General features: G+C 43.1%; 1 pseudogene; it reads right to left on the reverse strand.

Moving 5' to 3' along the window:
• Positions 1–10,301: 10,301 nt before the first annotated feature.
• LOC134387538 (anaphase-promoting complex subunit 15-like) lies at positions 10,302–10,718 on the reverse strand (annotated as a pseudogene).
• Positions 10,719–15,530: the final 4,812 nt, after the last annotated feature.

Genomic DNA, 15,530 nt, shown 5'->3' on the forward strand with positions numbered 1-15,530 from the left:
GGACAGACTTCTGGACGGCAGTTAGACAACAGATGATTCTGTAAAAGTGAAAGGTGCACATGCCCGTTCGCTCTGCTAGCCCATTTTGGGGGACTGTGTCCTGCAGATAAACTTGCACAGGCAAGAAAATTCATGGGAGGTGATTTCATGTTGCATCATTCATGGTAGCAGAGCATAAATATCCATCCATGGTGGGCTGGTTAAATAAAATCAGGCACCTCCACGAAATGGGATCCTGTGTGGACACCAATGTGGGAAAAGGCAAGTCAAGACGTGCTAAGAAAAGCAGCTTAGAGGCTGGCTGGTGAGCTCACTTGGTTAGAGCAAGGTGTTGATAACACCAGGGTCAACGGTTCGATCCCTGTACTGATCGACTCTCCCAACCGACCCCCACCAAAAAAAAGGAAAAGAAAAGCAGCTTAGAGGCTCAGGCCAGTGCTAAATTCTTTAGCACTATTTACGATTTTTCTTTATATGTGTTGAAATGCTCATCACATTTAGTCCTAGAAAGTAGGTCCTTCAATTCTCCACATTTTACAGATGAGAAGGGAAACTGAGGCAGCACCAAGGGGCTCAGTGACCTGCTGGAGTAACAGAGCCAGCAGCTGAGGCTGGGCAGCCTCTCCGCGCTACACCACCTCTGTCAGTTGTCGAGCCAGCAGCAGAGGTCCCCATCCATCGCTCATTTCCAACGCAAGGAATGGATTAGTAAAAGGTTAGCATTTAGGGGAAGCTGGGTAAAGAGAATTTGGGAACTCTCTGCACTGTTTTTGCAACTTTTCTGTAAACCTGAAATCATTCCAAAGTGAAAAGTTTATTTAAAAGGAGAATGCCCTCAACAGATGTGTGTACACCCATGTCCACAGCTGCTTCATTCACAGCAGCCAAAAGGCAGAAGCAACCCGAGTGTCCATCAACAGAAGACATGGATAGACAACGTGGTCTGTCCACACAATGGAATATTCTTCAACCTTCAAAAGGAAGGAAATTCTGACACACGCAACCACATGGGTGAACCTTGACATTGTGCTCAGTGAAATAAGCCAGACGCAAAAGAACAAACACTGTGTGATTCCACTCACAGGAGGTCCCTAGAGCAGTCAGATTCATAGGGACAGAAAGTAGAATGGCGGGTGCCAGGGTCTGGGGAGGGGGATGGGGAGTGTTTGACGGGGACAGCGTTTTAGTTTGGGAAGATGAGAAAGTTCTGGAGAAGGATCGTGGTGATGGCTGCACAACTGTGTGGATGTACTTGATGCTCCTGACCTGTGCGCTTAACAATGGTTAAGATGGGGGCTGGCCGGTTAGCTCACTTGGTTTAGAGCACGGTGTTATATATAACACCAAGGTCCAGGGTTCGGATGCCTCTACAGGCTGTCAAAAATAAGTAAATGAATAAGGTTACGATGGCAAACTTTATATTAGGTGTGCTTCAGTGCAATTTTTAAAAAAATTACAGGTGTGCAGAGTTACAAAACATACACACACACACACAATAAATGTAGTATTTCTGGAAAAAATTGGCAGTGGAGCTTTTCTAGAAAGGCATACTGGCAACCCAGAGGTGAGAGAACAGGGCTCAGAGGGAAAATTACCCTTCACTTTTAGCCCTTTGTAGTACTAACAAATAGTTTTTTATATGTACATACTACTTTAAAATAAACTTCTCACCTCCTCCAGGAAGTCCCACCTGATTTTCCCACTGGACCAGGTGCCTCCTCTGGGCCTCCACAGCCCCGAGCTTCCCTTCTGCCCAGCCACTGTGTGTCCACTTCCTGCTGACTGTCCTATATGGGGGCTGACTGGGAGCCAGACCAAAACTGTCCTCACCTGTCCCTGTGAGGTGCTGGCCTGAAGGTCCCTGTGCCCCAGCTCAGCTGGCATGGGGTGGGCACCAAGTAGGACCATAGGGGCAGAGGGGAAGGGCCACCTGTAGTCCCTTTCACTTTGCTTTCACTGAGGCCCTTCCTCCTGCCGCACTGGGCTCCTACGTACCCAGAGGGCTGGCCAATCAGACAGGCAAAGGGGCTTCCCCTATATGTCTTACTAGGGCTAAGGGACAGAACCCAAATTAGACGCCCATCTGTGCTCCTGGCCTCACTGCAGGGCCTGGCAACTGGGCCCTCAGCAGGCACTCAGATCAGATCCCAATCCTGTCACCCCCGACATTGGGACCTGTGACTTTCCTTTGTGATCTCCTTGAAGAAGGTGCAGCTGGCTCAGAGAAAGTGTAGTGACCATCCAAGACCACACAACACATGGGAGAAGGGGTGGGGGACACAAAGCTGTGCAGAAACAGTCCCAGAGGCTGGCAGAAGTGCAGGGGAAGGGGAGGCCCAGGAAGTGGGCCCAGAGGTGGCCCATGACTCAGCCTGGGCCACGGAGGGGAGTGGAGATCAGGAGAGGTCCAGGAAGGGGAAAGTACCGAGCTGAGAGCTGAAGGATCAGTAGGAAGTGGAGCAAGAGACAGGCTGGGAAGCTGAGCCAGGTGGAGGGTACACAGAGGGCCCAGCAAGAGCTGGAGATGCCAGCTGGGGCCACACGGCACTGCGGGCGGTGCTTAAATGGGGTAAGGGAAAGCCAGCCCTGAGTGGAGGGGGGTGGGGCAGGGGCACCCAGATGACCTCTGGGGATGCCAGCTGGGTGGCTCGCTCCCTCCAGTCCTAGTCCTGCCCCCTTTGTGTCCCAGTGCCAGCCCTGCCCTGGCACACCAGAAGCATCAGCCAATACTTGCCAATAACAATGTCTACCGGGACATGAGAGCAGACGTTGCTGGCTGAGGCTGCACACAGCTGGGCATGGACAGGGGCGACTGCCAAGGTCCCGGGATTCACGCAGCTCTGCTGGCTGTTTGGCAGAGGTGCTTGTCTTTGGGCAGTGGGGTGGGAGGAGGATCAGACTCAGTTTCCCCATGACAGACAAACAAACCTCAGTGTCTGGCCAGCCGGGAACAGAGGAAGGGAAGAGGAAGGCACGGCATGTCACCCAAGATGGGTGTGAAGTGACCAGAGTCAGCTGGTAGGGCCGGGACCGGGGTCCAGGCTGGGAGGGGAGAGGTTTGGCCTGGGAGGGCCCCATCCCATCCCTGGCCTGCCTTCAACTCTTCCAGGTTAGATTAAAGAGGCTTTTTGCTGGGAAACCAATCCCAAGCCACAAAATCATAGCCAGGCACAGGTGGGCAGGTGGGCACTGCAGGGCAGGGGGTGTGGAAAGCCAGACCTTCTGTGTCCCAGGGAGGTCTTCAGAGACCAGAAAGGAGGTCCACTTTGCAAGCCCAGAAACTTTAGCTTATTGGGGACTGCAAAGGTCAGAAACAATGGCAACTGATGATCATGATGAATATGTATTCTATAGCATGCAATGTTAATGTTATAAAGTTACAATGTATCCAAGCTTCCGCTCATGGACGCAGGAACGCCACTGCTAAGACATAAGCTGCCTTACTGTGAATTGCAAAACTGTGCCCCTTCCGGTCCCATAGTACCCCCAAGTGGTAGGATCGGACAGTGGTCACAGGTGTGGGCTATGGAGTCTCAGCACAGGGTTCAAATCCCAGCTCTGCTACTTAATTTTTTTTTTTTTTTTTGGTGGCTGGCATGTATGGGGATCCGAACCCTTGACCTTGGTATTACCAATACCCTGCTCTAATCAACTGAGCTAACTGGCCAGCCCACCCAGCTCTGCTACTTAGGAACTGGGCAGCCTTGGGTGAGTTACTCAACCTCTCTGAGCCTCAAAGTTGGCTCCTGAGCCAAATGAAGATGACAGTGGGATGGGCAGGTTTTGTGGGACTTTTGTGGGGATTGGATAATGTGTGTAAAGAAAAAAGGCAGTGCCCAGCACAGGAGAAGCCCTTTCTGAGTATCAGCTATCATTTTATGATTATTGTTGTTATAGTTGGGACCATACTCAAATGTTCCCTTGGCAACATTTAGAAGGCAGGAATGATTATTATTCACACTTTCCAGATGGAAAATTAAAACTCAGAGAAATGAAACCCAAGGGCCCAGAGCTATGGAGTGTCGGGGCAGGGATTTGATCCATCCTGCCCACTGCCCCAGACTTAGGGACCTTTTCCTCCCTGCTGACCAAAGCTGCCAGATTTGGAGAGTGTATTAGTCCATTTCTGTTGCTTATAACAAAATATCTGAAACGAGGTAATTTATAAAGAAAAGAATTATTGCTTACAGTTTCAGAGACTGGGAAATCCAAAGTCCAGGGAACACATCTGGTGAGAGTCTTGGTGGTGACAGTGACCCAGGGGTCTCCCATGGCAAAAAATGGTGGAGCAGAGAGAGACTAAGGTCTCATGTGCTGTTCTTTTAAAGTCCTCAGAACACACACCTGACCACCATTGTTAATTCATTCACTGTGTCACAGTCCTACAATCTAAACACCTCTTCAAGGCCCTGCCTTTGAATGACCATAATAGGATTTCCCACCTTCTTAAGAGTCACAGCAGGGGCCAACTTTTTAATACATAAAACTTGGTGGACACAATCCAAGCTTCAATGAGTTTTGGGGGGACATTCAAACCACAGCAGAGAGGAAACCAGGTACTGAGCCTATGAAAGGCAGTGAAAGGAGCTGTGTCCATTGGAGCAGATTCCCAGGCTACACGCTGGGCCCCCTTATTCCAGCCAGAGCTCTTTTCTCTTTTGCTGGGTTCCAGAAAGACAGTTCCTTGCGTCCTTTTTCCTTTTTGTTTGGGGCCAGAGACAGACTGAGTCTCCAGCGCCTGGGCTGCTCTCATGGCCAGTATGACTGATGCATGTGGATTTTCTATCGATTTCTCTCCCCAGTTTGGTGAGTTGATTTCCAGGGACCTAGGGGCGTCACTTGCCGGAGCCTCCGCTTTGCCCATTGGGGATGGACATTTCTGGAAAGCAACTGGTCACATGTATCAAAAAGTCTAATGAATGGCCTTTGACCCAGAAGTTCTTCTTCTAGGATTTGATCCTAGGAAAATAACTAAAGACTTAAGCAAAGTTTCAGCCACAATTCTATATAAAGGTAAAAATATATAGTTATATATATTATAATAACAGCAAGAAATCAGAAGCAATCTAAGTGTCCAGTAATAGAATATTGGCTAGCTACATAATGATATGGCCATGTATGTATGTGGTATGTATATATACTACGTGGCTGCTAAAAAAAAAAAAAAAAAGATGAGACAGATCTACATATATTTACATGCAAAAATGTCTCCCACCATGAATGTTAGAAACATAACCAATTAGAGATAAGGCAAGTCAGTGAAAGATGGAAACTATGGGAGAAAAAGTTCTAAGGAACATGGTGGATAAATTCAGGTACCCCAATAGGGAAGTTTCTAGAAGGAACCAGAATGGCCAAGGTCCATGGAGCATGAATCATCTGATTGGCTCAGTGCCGTGTTGTCAGTACCTAGCATGGTGCTTGTCATGTTGTAGGTGTTCAATAAATAGCTGGTATCAATGAAAACTGTTAGGGAGAAGAGCAGTATTTAAAGAAATAAGGGGTAGGGATTTCCTAATGGGTAGAAAGTTGATTTTCTGGGGAAATTTGCTTCCAACTGGGAGGCAGGAGTGATGGGGGAGGAAGAGGTGCCATGTTGAAAACAAGAGATCAGATCAGAAAGAAGATTGCCCGTCCCTTCCCTACTGGACCCCAATAAAGCAGTTTGCCAAGGGCACTGCCCCTCCTCCTGCCCCCACACGTACCTGGGAGGCTGGGAGTCTTCTCTAGAGAATCCAGTTGGTCCCAGAGGAAAGACCTACAGGGACTGATGTTAGGGGGGACCCCTGGGAAAGATCTCCTACATTGAAGCTCCCCACTGACATGAACACCTCCCCCCAAGCATTTCAGCCTGAGTACCCCGCATTCAAATATGATCTCCAACTTCATAATGGTTCCACTCATTATGGTTTGAGTTCACAATGGTGCAAAACCAATACTCATTCAGCAGAAACTACTCTGAGTACCCATACAACCATCTGTTTTCCACTCTCAGTCAAGTATTCAGTAAATTACATGAGCCACTCAACACTTTATTATAAAATAGTGTATTAGTCCACTTCTGTTGCTTATAACAAAATACCTGGCCCTGGGTAATTTATAAAGAAATAAAATATTGATTGCTTACAGTTTTGCAGGCTTGGAAGTCCAAAGTCCAGGGAACACATCTGGTGAGGTGATTCTACCTCAGTGCAGGTTGTCACATGGCGAGAGTGGTGGAGCAGAGAGAGAGACTCACGTCCTCAGTCACTCTCCTTTTAAAGCCAACAGAACCAGTCCCACTATTCCAAGAATAGATCAATCCCTTCACGAGGGCATGGTCCTCACAATCCAATCACCTCTTCAAGGCCCCACATTTAACCACCGTGATTGAATTTCCCACACTCAACAGTTACAGAGAGAATTAAGCTTCAATGAGTTTGGGGGGGACATTCAATCCACTGCAAACAGGCCTTGTGTTAGGTGATTTTGCTCAACTGTAGGCTAATGGAAGTGTTCTGAGCACGTGAGAGGTAGTCTAGGCTGAGCTATGGTGTTCGGTAGGTTAGACATATTAAATGCATTTTCCACTTGTAATATTTTCAACTTACGATTTGTTTATCAGGACATAATCTCATCTGTATCAGATTTAGTAAAACCTCTGAAATCAAAGACAGAGACCAGAATAAACATAGGAAGATAAAAAAGAAAAAGCCCTCAAGAAACAAAAACAGTGCAAAAAGAAGAAAACTTAAAAAAAAAAGAAGCAACACAACCCCATAATTATTATCTTCAGAGAAATAGAAAATATACTGATTTCATCAAAAACACAAGGGCAGAATGCAATTTCAAAAACAAAAAGAGGAACCATCATGTTTATTGCATCATCATTTTCCTTGGTGGTGATTTGGAAGGGGCTGGGGTCTGCTGCTGAGAGGGTGGACAGTGAAGCTGGGAGGTACATAGTAGGGAGACCCGTGGGTAGATGGAAGGACAGACAGGATCTGCAGGGAACAACATGGGTGGATCTTCCAAAGTGCATTGTAATAGCCAAAAAGTGGAAACAGCCCAAAAGTCGATCAACCAATGGACGGATAATAGGTATGTGGTCCATCCCCACTATGGACTGTAGTCCAGCCACATAAGGATTGAAGCGCTGACCCATGCTCCAACACAGGTGAACCTTGAGAACATTTTGCTCAATGAAAGAAGCCACACACAAAAGTCACATACTGTACGCTTCCACTCGTGTAAAATATTCTAGTTCCCCACTATCCATGGTTTTGTTTTCCATGGTTTCATTTATCCCCGGTCAACCGTGGTCTGAAAGTATTAACTACATCACTCCTCTTGCACTTGGGGGCCATTATTAAGTAAAATAAGGGTTACTTGCACACAAACACTGTGATAGCGTGACTTTCAACCTGATAATCATGATGGCTACTATGTGACTGGCAGTAATCCGGGCTGGACGGAGATTTCAGCATGTTACTCAGAATGGCATGCAATTTCAAAGTTATACATTGTTTATTTATGGAATTTTCCATTTACGTAGGCATTTTATCAGCGCACATCATCACAAGAAAAAGAAGGATAAGTTCAATACAATGAGATATTTTGAAAGACTTTTTATTTACATAACTTTTATTACAGTTATTGTTATAATTGTTCTATTTTACTATCAGTTATTGTTAATCTCCTACTGTGCCTAATTTATAAATTAAACTTTGTCATAGGTATATGTGCATAGGAAAAAGCAGCAAATATAGGATCGGTACCATCCACGGTTCCAGGCATCCACTGAGGGTCTTGAAATGTATCCCCCAGGGATAAAGGGGAGGGGAGCTACTGTATCCAGAACAGGCAAATCCATAGAGACATAAAGTAGATTAGTGGTTGTCAGGGGCGAAGAGAAAAGGGTGACTGCTAAAGGGTGTGGGTTTTATTTTTTTGTGGGGTTTTTTTTATAATGAAAATGTTCTGGAATTAGATCATGGTGATAGTTGCACAGTCTTGTGACTGTAGTGAAAACCACCCAAGTGGACACGTTAAAGGGGTGAATTTTATGATGTATGAATTATATCTCAAGAAAAAAATTAAAACTTGCAGATTATTTTTTTTTCAGTCAGTGTCTTTATTATATTAGGTTAAGAAAGACAGCTGGCTGGTTAGCTCAGTTGGTTAGAGCACTGTGTTGTAACACTGAGGTCAGGGGTTTGGATCCCCTTACCAGCCAGCTGCCAAAAACAAAATTTAAAAAAAAAGAGAGAAATACCACATGTTTTCACTAATATGTGGGAACTAATAAAACTAAACAAATAAATAGAAAAAATGACAAAAGAAAACTCTCTTAAGATCTCTTGATGAAGGTGTTTATTCAGAAACTATGATTTTTAATTGTAAATATGCCACTTGCATGAACTTGAAATGAAAAATTAAAAATTACTTGTAAAAGCTATAATAACCAAAACAGTATGGTACTGGCATAAAAACAGACACATTGATCAATGCAATAGAATAGAGAATCCAGAAATCAACCCACACACCTACAGCCATCTGATCTTTGACAAAGGCACCAAGCCTATGCACTGGGGAAGAGACTGCCTCTTCAGCAAATGGTGCTGGGAGAACTGGATATCAATATGCAGGAGAATGAAACTAGACCCATATCTTTCACCATACACTAAACTCAACTCAAAATGGATTAAAGAATTAAATATACACCCTGAAACAATAAAACTTCTTAAAGAAAACATAGGAGAGACACTTCAGGAAATAGGACTGGACACAGACTTCATGAATACGACCCCAAAAGCACGGGCAACCAAAGGAAAAATAAACAAATGGGATTATATCAAACTAAAGAGCTTCTGCACAGCAAAAGAAACAATTAACAGAGTTCAAAGACAACCAACAGAGTGGGAGAAAATATTTGCAAAATATACATCTGACAAAGGATTAATATCCAGAATATACAAGGAACTGAAACAACTTTACAAGAGAAAAACAAGCAACCCAATTAAAAAATGGACAAAAGAGCTAAGAAGGTATTTCTCTAAGGAAGATATACGAATGGCCAATAGACATATGAAAAAATGCTCAACATCACTCAGCATTCGGGAAATGCAAATCAAAACCACACTGACATACCATCTCACCCCAGTTAGGATGGCTAAAATCCAAAAGACTCTGAACGATAAATGCTGGCGAGGTTGCGGAGAAAAAGGAACTCTCATACATTCTTGGTGGGACTGCAAAATGGTGCAGCCTCTATGGAAAATGGTATGGAGGTTCCTCAAACAATTGCAGATATATCTACCATACGACCCAGCTATCCCACTGTTGGGAATATACCCAGAGGAATGGAAATCATCAAGTCGAAGGTATACCTGTTCCGCAATGTTCATTGCAGCACTCTTTACAATAGCCAAGAGTTGGAACCAGCCCAAATGTCCATCATCAGATGAGTGAATACGGAAAATATGGTACATCTACACAATGGAATACTACTCAGCTATAAAAACGAATGAAATACTGCCATTTGCAACAACGTGGATGGACCTTGAGAGAATTATATTAAGTGAAACAAGTAAGGCACAGAAAGAGAAATACCACATGTTCTCACTTATTGGTGGGAGCTAAAAATAAATAAATAAATTCACACACACACAAAAAAAACGGGGGGGAGGGAAGAAGACATAACAACTACAATTCCTTGAAGCTGATACGACAAGCAAACAGAAAGGACATTGTTGGGTGGGAGGGGGGAGAGGAAGGAGGGAGGGGGGTTTCGGTGATGGGCCACAATAATCAACCACATTGTATATTGACAAAATAAAATTAAGAAAAAATTTAAAAATTTTTAAAAAATTACTTGTAAAATTCACAAAATAAATAAATTAATTAATAAACTTAAAAAAGAAAGAAAGACAGAAAGAAACCAGACCTGGCAACCAGGGGGTGCAGTGCTGGCCGGGAACGAGGGCAGCAGGCTCCGGTCCTGAGGACTCGCGAGCAGACCATGAGCAGCTTCCCCACGGACAGGCAGCTGGACGGATGCTCATGGAGCAGAAGATTAAACATCCTTCAATTGTAACACATTTCTGCAAACCATGAAAAAAAAAGAGCAGACGGATGACCTGGGAGAGTGGACAGCAAAACTGAGAGATGCACCCTAGGGAGACCGGTGGGCAGGTGGAGGAAAGACAGCATCTGCAGGCAGCAACGTGGATGGATCTTCCAAAGTGCCTCATCATAGCCAAAAACAACCTTAAGAAGACCGAGTCCTGCAGGCAGCTGAGGAGATGCCCAAGGGTGAGCTTTCAGGCCCTCAGGCCATCAGCTGGTTCTGCAGGGTAAGGGGGTGCAGGCAGCTTGCGGTGGACTGGAGTCCCCTGAGGCCATGCCGCTCTGTCTAGCCAGATCCTCCACTGGTCCTGATCCTGTCCATTGCCTTCCGTGCTCACCTTGTCCACCTGTCCGTCCTCAGGTGCCTCGTACTCATTCACCTCGTCATGTCCTCTGCGTCCTCAGGATCCTCTCAGTCCTCTTCACTGTCCTCCTCTTCCTCGTCGCCGTAGTGCTCTGGGGCTGGCTTGCCAACGGGTCCCAGGATGTTGTCTTTCTCTGTGATGTTCTGTCTCCTGCTGCAGCTCTGTCTCCTCCACACAGGGTCGATCCAGACTAAAGCACAGTGTCTCAGTCACGCTGGGACAGAGCGAGGGGTTCAAGGTGGACATGACTCCTGGACATGCTGGGAAGCAGTGAACAGTGACCGGCGTGTAGATTCTGATTCAAACAAAAACCACACTTGGTTAGAGCGGGGAGCTGATAACACCAAGGTCAAGAGTTCGCGTCCCCATACCAGCCACCACCACCACCACCACCGACAACAAAACCCAAACAAACAAACCCACAGAAAACCAAAATGCCAGCAGAGCAAAGAAGAAACAAGAGCAAGATATAGCAGAACCCAAAACCATTAGGGTAAATGAAAACCACGTGCACCCGGGAAGACTGCATCTTGCAGAATCGGATCCTCAGACTCTCTGGAATGGTTGCCTGTGGGTGGGGAGGAATAAAGGAATAAACAAAAAAAGAGCACCATGCCCCCCCATCACACAGCCCCCTCACATACAGGCCACCAAGGATGAAGGGCCAATGACTCGAATAAAAGAGAAAACTTGTAAGCTGTCCCCAAAACAGCAAACAGAACATTTCATATTGAAATCCCTGAAACTGAGAAAACTAAACTTGGATAAATGTTTAGAACCTTAATGATCCCGTTATTAAAGAAAGCAAAAGTAAAGGAACTAAGTAGTCATCTAATAAATGAAGCTAAGAATAAAAACAAACATAGGAAGATGGAATTTTTAGAGATAAAAAACTAAAATAGGAGGGAAAAAGTAGTCAACGGGTCAATAAGAAAGTGGATTTTTGGAAAAGACCGTGACACAGATAACCCCTCATAAGCCTGATTGGTGGTAAAAAGACAGACAGGAAAATAAACAAGATTAAAAACAACGGGGGAGATAAGGTTTCAGGATAGATGTAAAGAGTTAAATAAGAATTCTACAAGCAGCTCCAGAAAATATGCTAGAAAACCTAGAGAAAAGGAATGATTTCTGAGAATCGTGTACATTCTTGTAACTCGTCCAAGAGGAGCCTCTGATCAGATTAATGCAAATAGAAGAAACTAGAAGGGTGATTGAAGAACCACATTGAAAATTTTTCTAAACTAAAAAAAAAAAAAAAAAAATTCTGAATTATTTAATCTGTGCCATAGAAAAATATAAAACTCTCCCCCAATTCATCTATGACTTTATTTTATAAATTCTATTTTCTGACTTCAATTGCAAAACTCAATAATGAGACAGAAAAGTACAGATAAATCTCATTTAAGAAAACAGACAGGGGGGCTGGCCAGTTGGTTAGAGCACGGTATTAGAACACTGAGGTTAGGGGTTCGGATCCCCATACTGGCTGCAAAAAAAGAAAATTAAATATTAGCAAATAGTACCCGGTAATGTACTAAAAGGAAAAACTACAGTCAGCTTTGTTTTCAGAATTCCAGAGTTGTCTGTTAAAAAGCATTCTGTCAGGTTAAGTGAGGAAAACCCGTAATCCTATTAATGTATACTAAAAATAATTTGATAAAATTCAATAGCTATTTATAATAAAAGGTAAGTGAAATTTAAAATGAAAAAGAAGTTGCTTAAATATAATAAAAGCAATTTCCCTAAAAGGAGCCATAAATATTTTCCTGAATTAGGAAAAAGGCCGACACGCCAACTTTTACTGTTGTTATCTAACTTTGTCTTGGGGATTCCAACAAATGTAGTAAGACAAGAAAATAAGACATTAGAAAAGAAGTGATAAAGCCAATTTTTTTCTGATTGTAGAAAACTCAAGAAATGCTATACGAAAAATTACATTTCCCTATTCTAGCTATATGACTTAGAAATGGACGTGAGGAGATACTCCATTTGCAAATCAAAAGATATGAATTACCTGTGAATTAATTTAATGAATAAGGCACGGATACTTTACAAACACAATTATAAAATCTCATTGGAGGAGATGAAACAAAATCCAAAGCTATGAAAAGACACACCGTTTTGCTGATGAGATGACATCAGTAAAATATAAATTATCCCTAAATGAACACACAAAGTTCATGCAATTGCATTTAGCATCCCTACAGGGAAGGAATAATTATTTTTCTTGAATTGGATAAAAAGAGTGTGAAGAACAGCCGAGACGGATGTAGGGTAACAGATAGGAGGGTAATTCAATTGACAAAGCCTTACAATGAAACTACTCAAATAAATGAGTAGAAGAGCAGAAATCTAGAAGCACATCCAGCATATACGAAAATCTAGATGTGAAAAAAAGCGGTATTTTAATTCCCAGAGAATAGGGCGATTTATCTTTAAAATGAAGCTGTCTCAACCTTGAATATTCATAAAAAAAAAAAAAAGTAGAACCTCATCTTATACAATAAACAAAAATACATTCCAGACGGATGCAATGCTAATATATCTATATATGCATACATGTATCTATATATGCATACATGTATTTTTTTTTGGTGGCTGGGCCAGTACAGGGATCTGAACCTGTGGCCTGAGGTGTTATAAAGCTGTGCTCTAACCAACTGAGCTAACCAGCCAGCCCTCTTTTTATTCTCTTAATAGTGTCTTTGACATTAAACTGAGTGAACGTTTCTAATTATCATAAAGTGCAGTGTCAATTTTTTCTTTCAGGGATCGTGCTTCCCTTGTTGTATCTAAAAACTCATCGTCATACACATGGTCACCTAAAGTTTCTCCTATGTTTCCTTCTACAAGTTTTATAGTTTTGGGCTTGACACATAAATCTATGATCCTGTGTGTGTGTATATGTGTGTGTGTGTGTGTGTGTGTGTGTGTGTGCGTGCGTGCACGTGTGCGTGTTTGTGTGCACGCGTGCATGTGTGTGTATGTACGTGTGCATGTGCGTGTGTGTGCACGCGTGCGCGTGTGTGTATGTACGTGTGCATGTGTGTGTGCGTGTGTGCACGCGTGCGTGTGTGCACGCGTGCGTGTGTGTCCGTGTGTGTGTGTCTGTGTGCGTGTGTGTGCGTGCGTGCGCGTGTGTTTGCGTGCATGTGTGTGCGTATGTACGTGTGCATGTGCGCGTGTGCGTGTGTGCGCGTGTGTGTGTGGTAAAACATAAGTCACATATAATTTACCATTTTAGTCATTTCCAAGAATGCGATTCAGTGGTATTAAGTATATTCATACTGCTGTGTAACCATCACCACCACCCGTCCTCAGAACTTTCTCCAATCAGAAACTAGGTACCCATTAAACAAAGCTCCATCTCTCCTGCCCCAGCCCCTGGTAACCTCTATTCTACTTCCTGTTTCTACGAATTTGTCTGTTCTACGTCTATCATTATGACCCCTTTTACATTCATTTTTGTAAAAGGTGTATTGTGCCTGGACTTATTTTTTGCACATGGACATCCAATTGTTCCAGCACCATGTGTTGAGAAGACTGTCCTTTCTCCGTTGAATTGCCTGTGCTCCTTTGTCAAAGATCGATTGCTTTTATTTGTGTGGGTCTATTTCTGGGCTCTCTATTCTGTTGTATTGATCTATATGTCTATTCTTTTGCCGAGCTATGTTGATTGCTGTAGATATATAGGAAGTCTTGACTAGGTAGTACCAGTCCTCCAATTTTGTTTCTTCTGTAGTACTGTGTAGGCCATTCTAGGTCTTTGCTTTTCTGTATAAACTTTAGAATCACTTTGTCAATATCTACAAGCTGGCAATGTCTATTAAAATTAAAAACCCATAAGCCCTTCACCCAGCAGTCTCACTGCTAGAAATCTTTCCCTTAGAAATAAAATCATCACCACCAAGTTTCTGCTTAAATTTTTCTAATTCAGTTTTGAGTTATTTTTTCATTAAGGATGTTAACCTTTGAGTTAAATTTGTTCCTTATCAATTGACGTTAAAAAAAAAAAATTTTAAAAGAAGCGTGGGTAGAAGTTTTGAGGTATAGAGGGCAGGCCTGTGGCTCACTTGGAAGACTGTAGTGCTGATAACACCAAGGCCACGGGTTCGGATCTCATATAGGGGTGGTCAGTTAGGTCACTGGGAGAGCGTGGTGCTGACAACACGAAATCAAGGGTTAAGATCCCATTACCGGTCATCTTTTTATAAAAAAAAAAAAAAGAAGAAGAAGAAGTTTTGAGGTACAAATAGATATGGCTGGTTATTTTGCTTTGGGTTTCACATCTTAAGATACCACCAAGAAACTTCCTTTATAAAGTTCACAAAGACAAAATGTGATTTACTAGTTCTATAGGTGTGCAGTCAAGCTAGGCATCTATAATTAACAATAATTTATTGTATGTTATAAAATGGCCAGACAAGAGGAGCTTTAAATGTTCTCATCATGAAGAAATGATAAATTTTTACAGTGATGAATTTGCTAACTACCCTGATTTGATCACTATATGTTGTATACATGTACTGAAATATAACTGCACCACAAATATGTATAATCAATATGTTTCAATAAAAAATGTAAATTAAAATAGGAAATAAAATCATCAGTACATATGGGTATAGGTATAAAAATATCGTTGCAGCATTTTTGTTTTTGTTTTTTTATAGTGAGGAGGTATATTAGTCCATTTCTGTTGCTTATAATAGAAGTATCAGGAACCGGGTGATTTATAAGAAAATGAAATTTATTGCTTACGGTTTCAGAGGCTGGGAAATTCAAAGTCCAGGGAACACAGCTGGTGAGAGTCTTTACAGCAACACAGGGGGTCTCACATGGCAGAAAATGGCAGAGCACGGAGAGAGAGGCTTTCACATGCTCTCCTTTCAAAGCCCTCAGAACCATGCCCCGACCATAATTATTAACCCATTCACTACCGCATGGCCCTACAATCTAATCACCTCTTCAAGGCTCCACCTTTCAATTACCATAACAGGATTTCCCACCCTCAACAGTTACAGTGGGAATTAAGCTTCTAATATATGGATTTTGGGG

This window comes from Cynocephalus volans, chromosome 10 (assembly GCF_027409185.1).
Source record: "Cynocephalus volans isolate mCynVol1 chromosome 10, mCynVol1.pri, whole genome shotgun sequence".
NCBI classification, from domain to species: domain Eukaryota; kingdom Metazoa; phylum Chordata; class Mammalia; order Dermoptera; family Cynocephalidae; genus Cynocephalus; species Cynocephalus volans.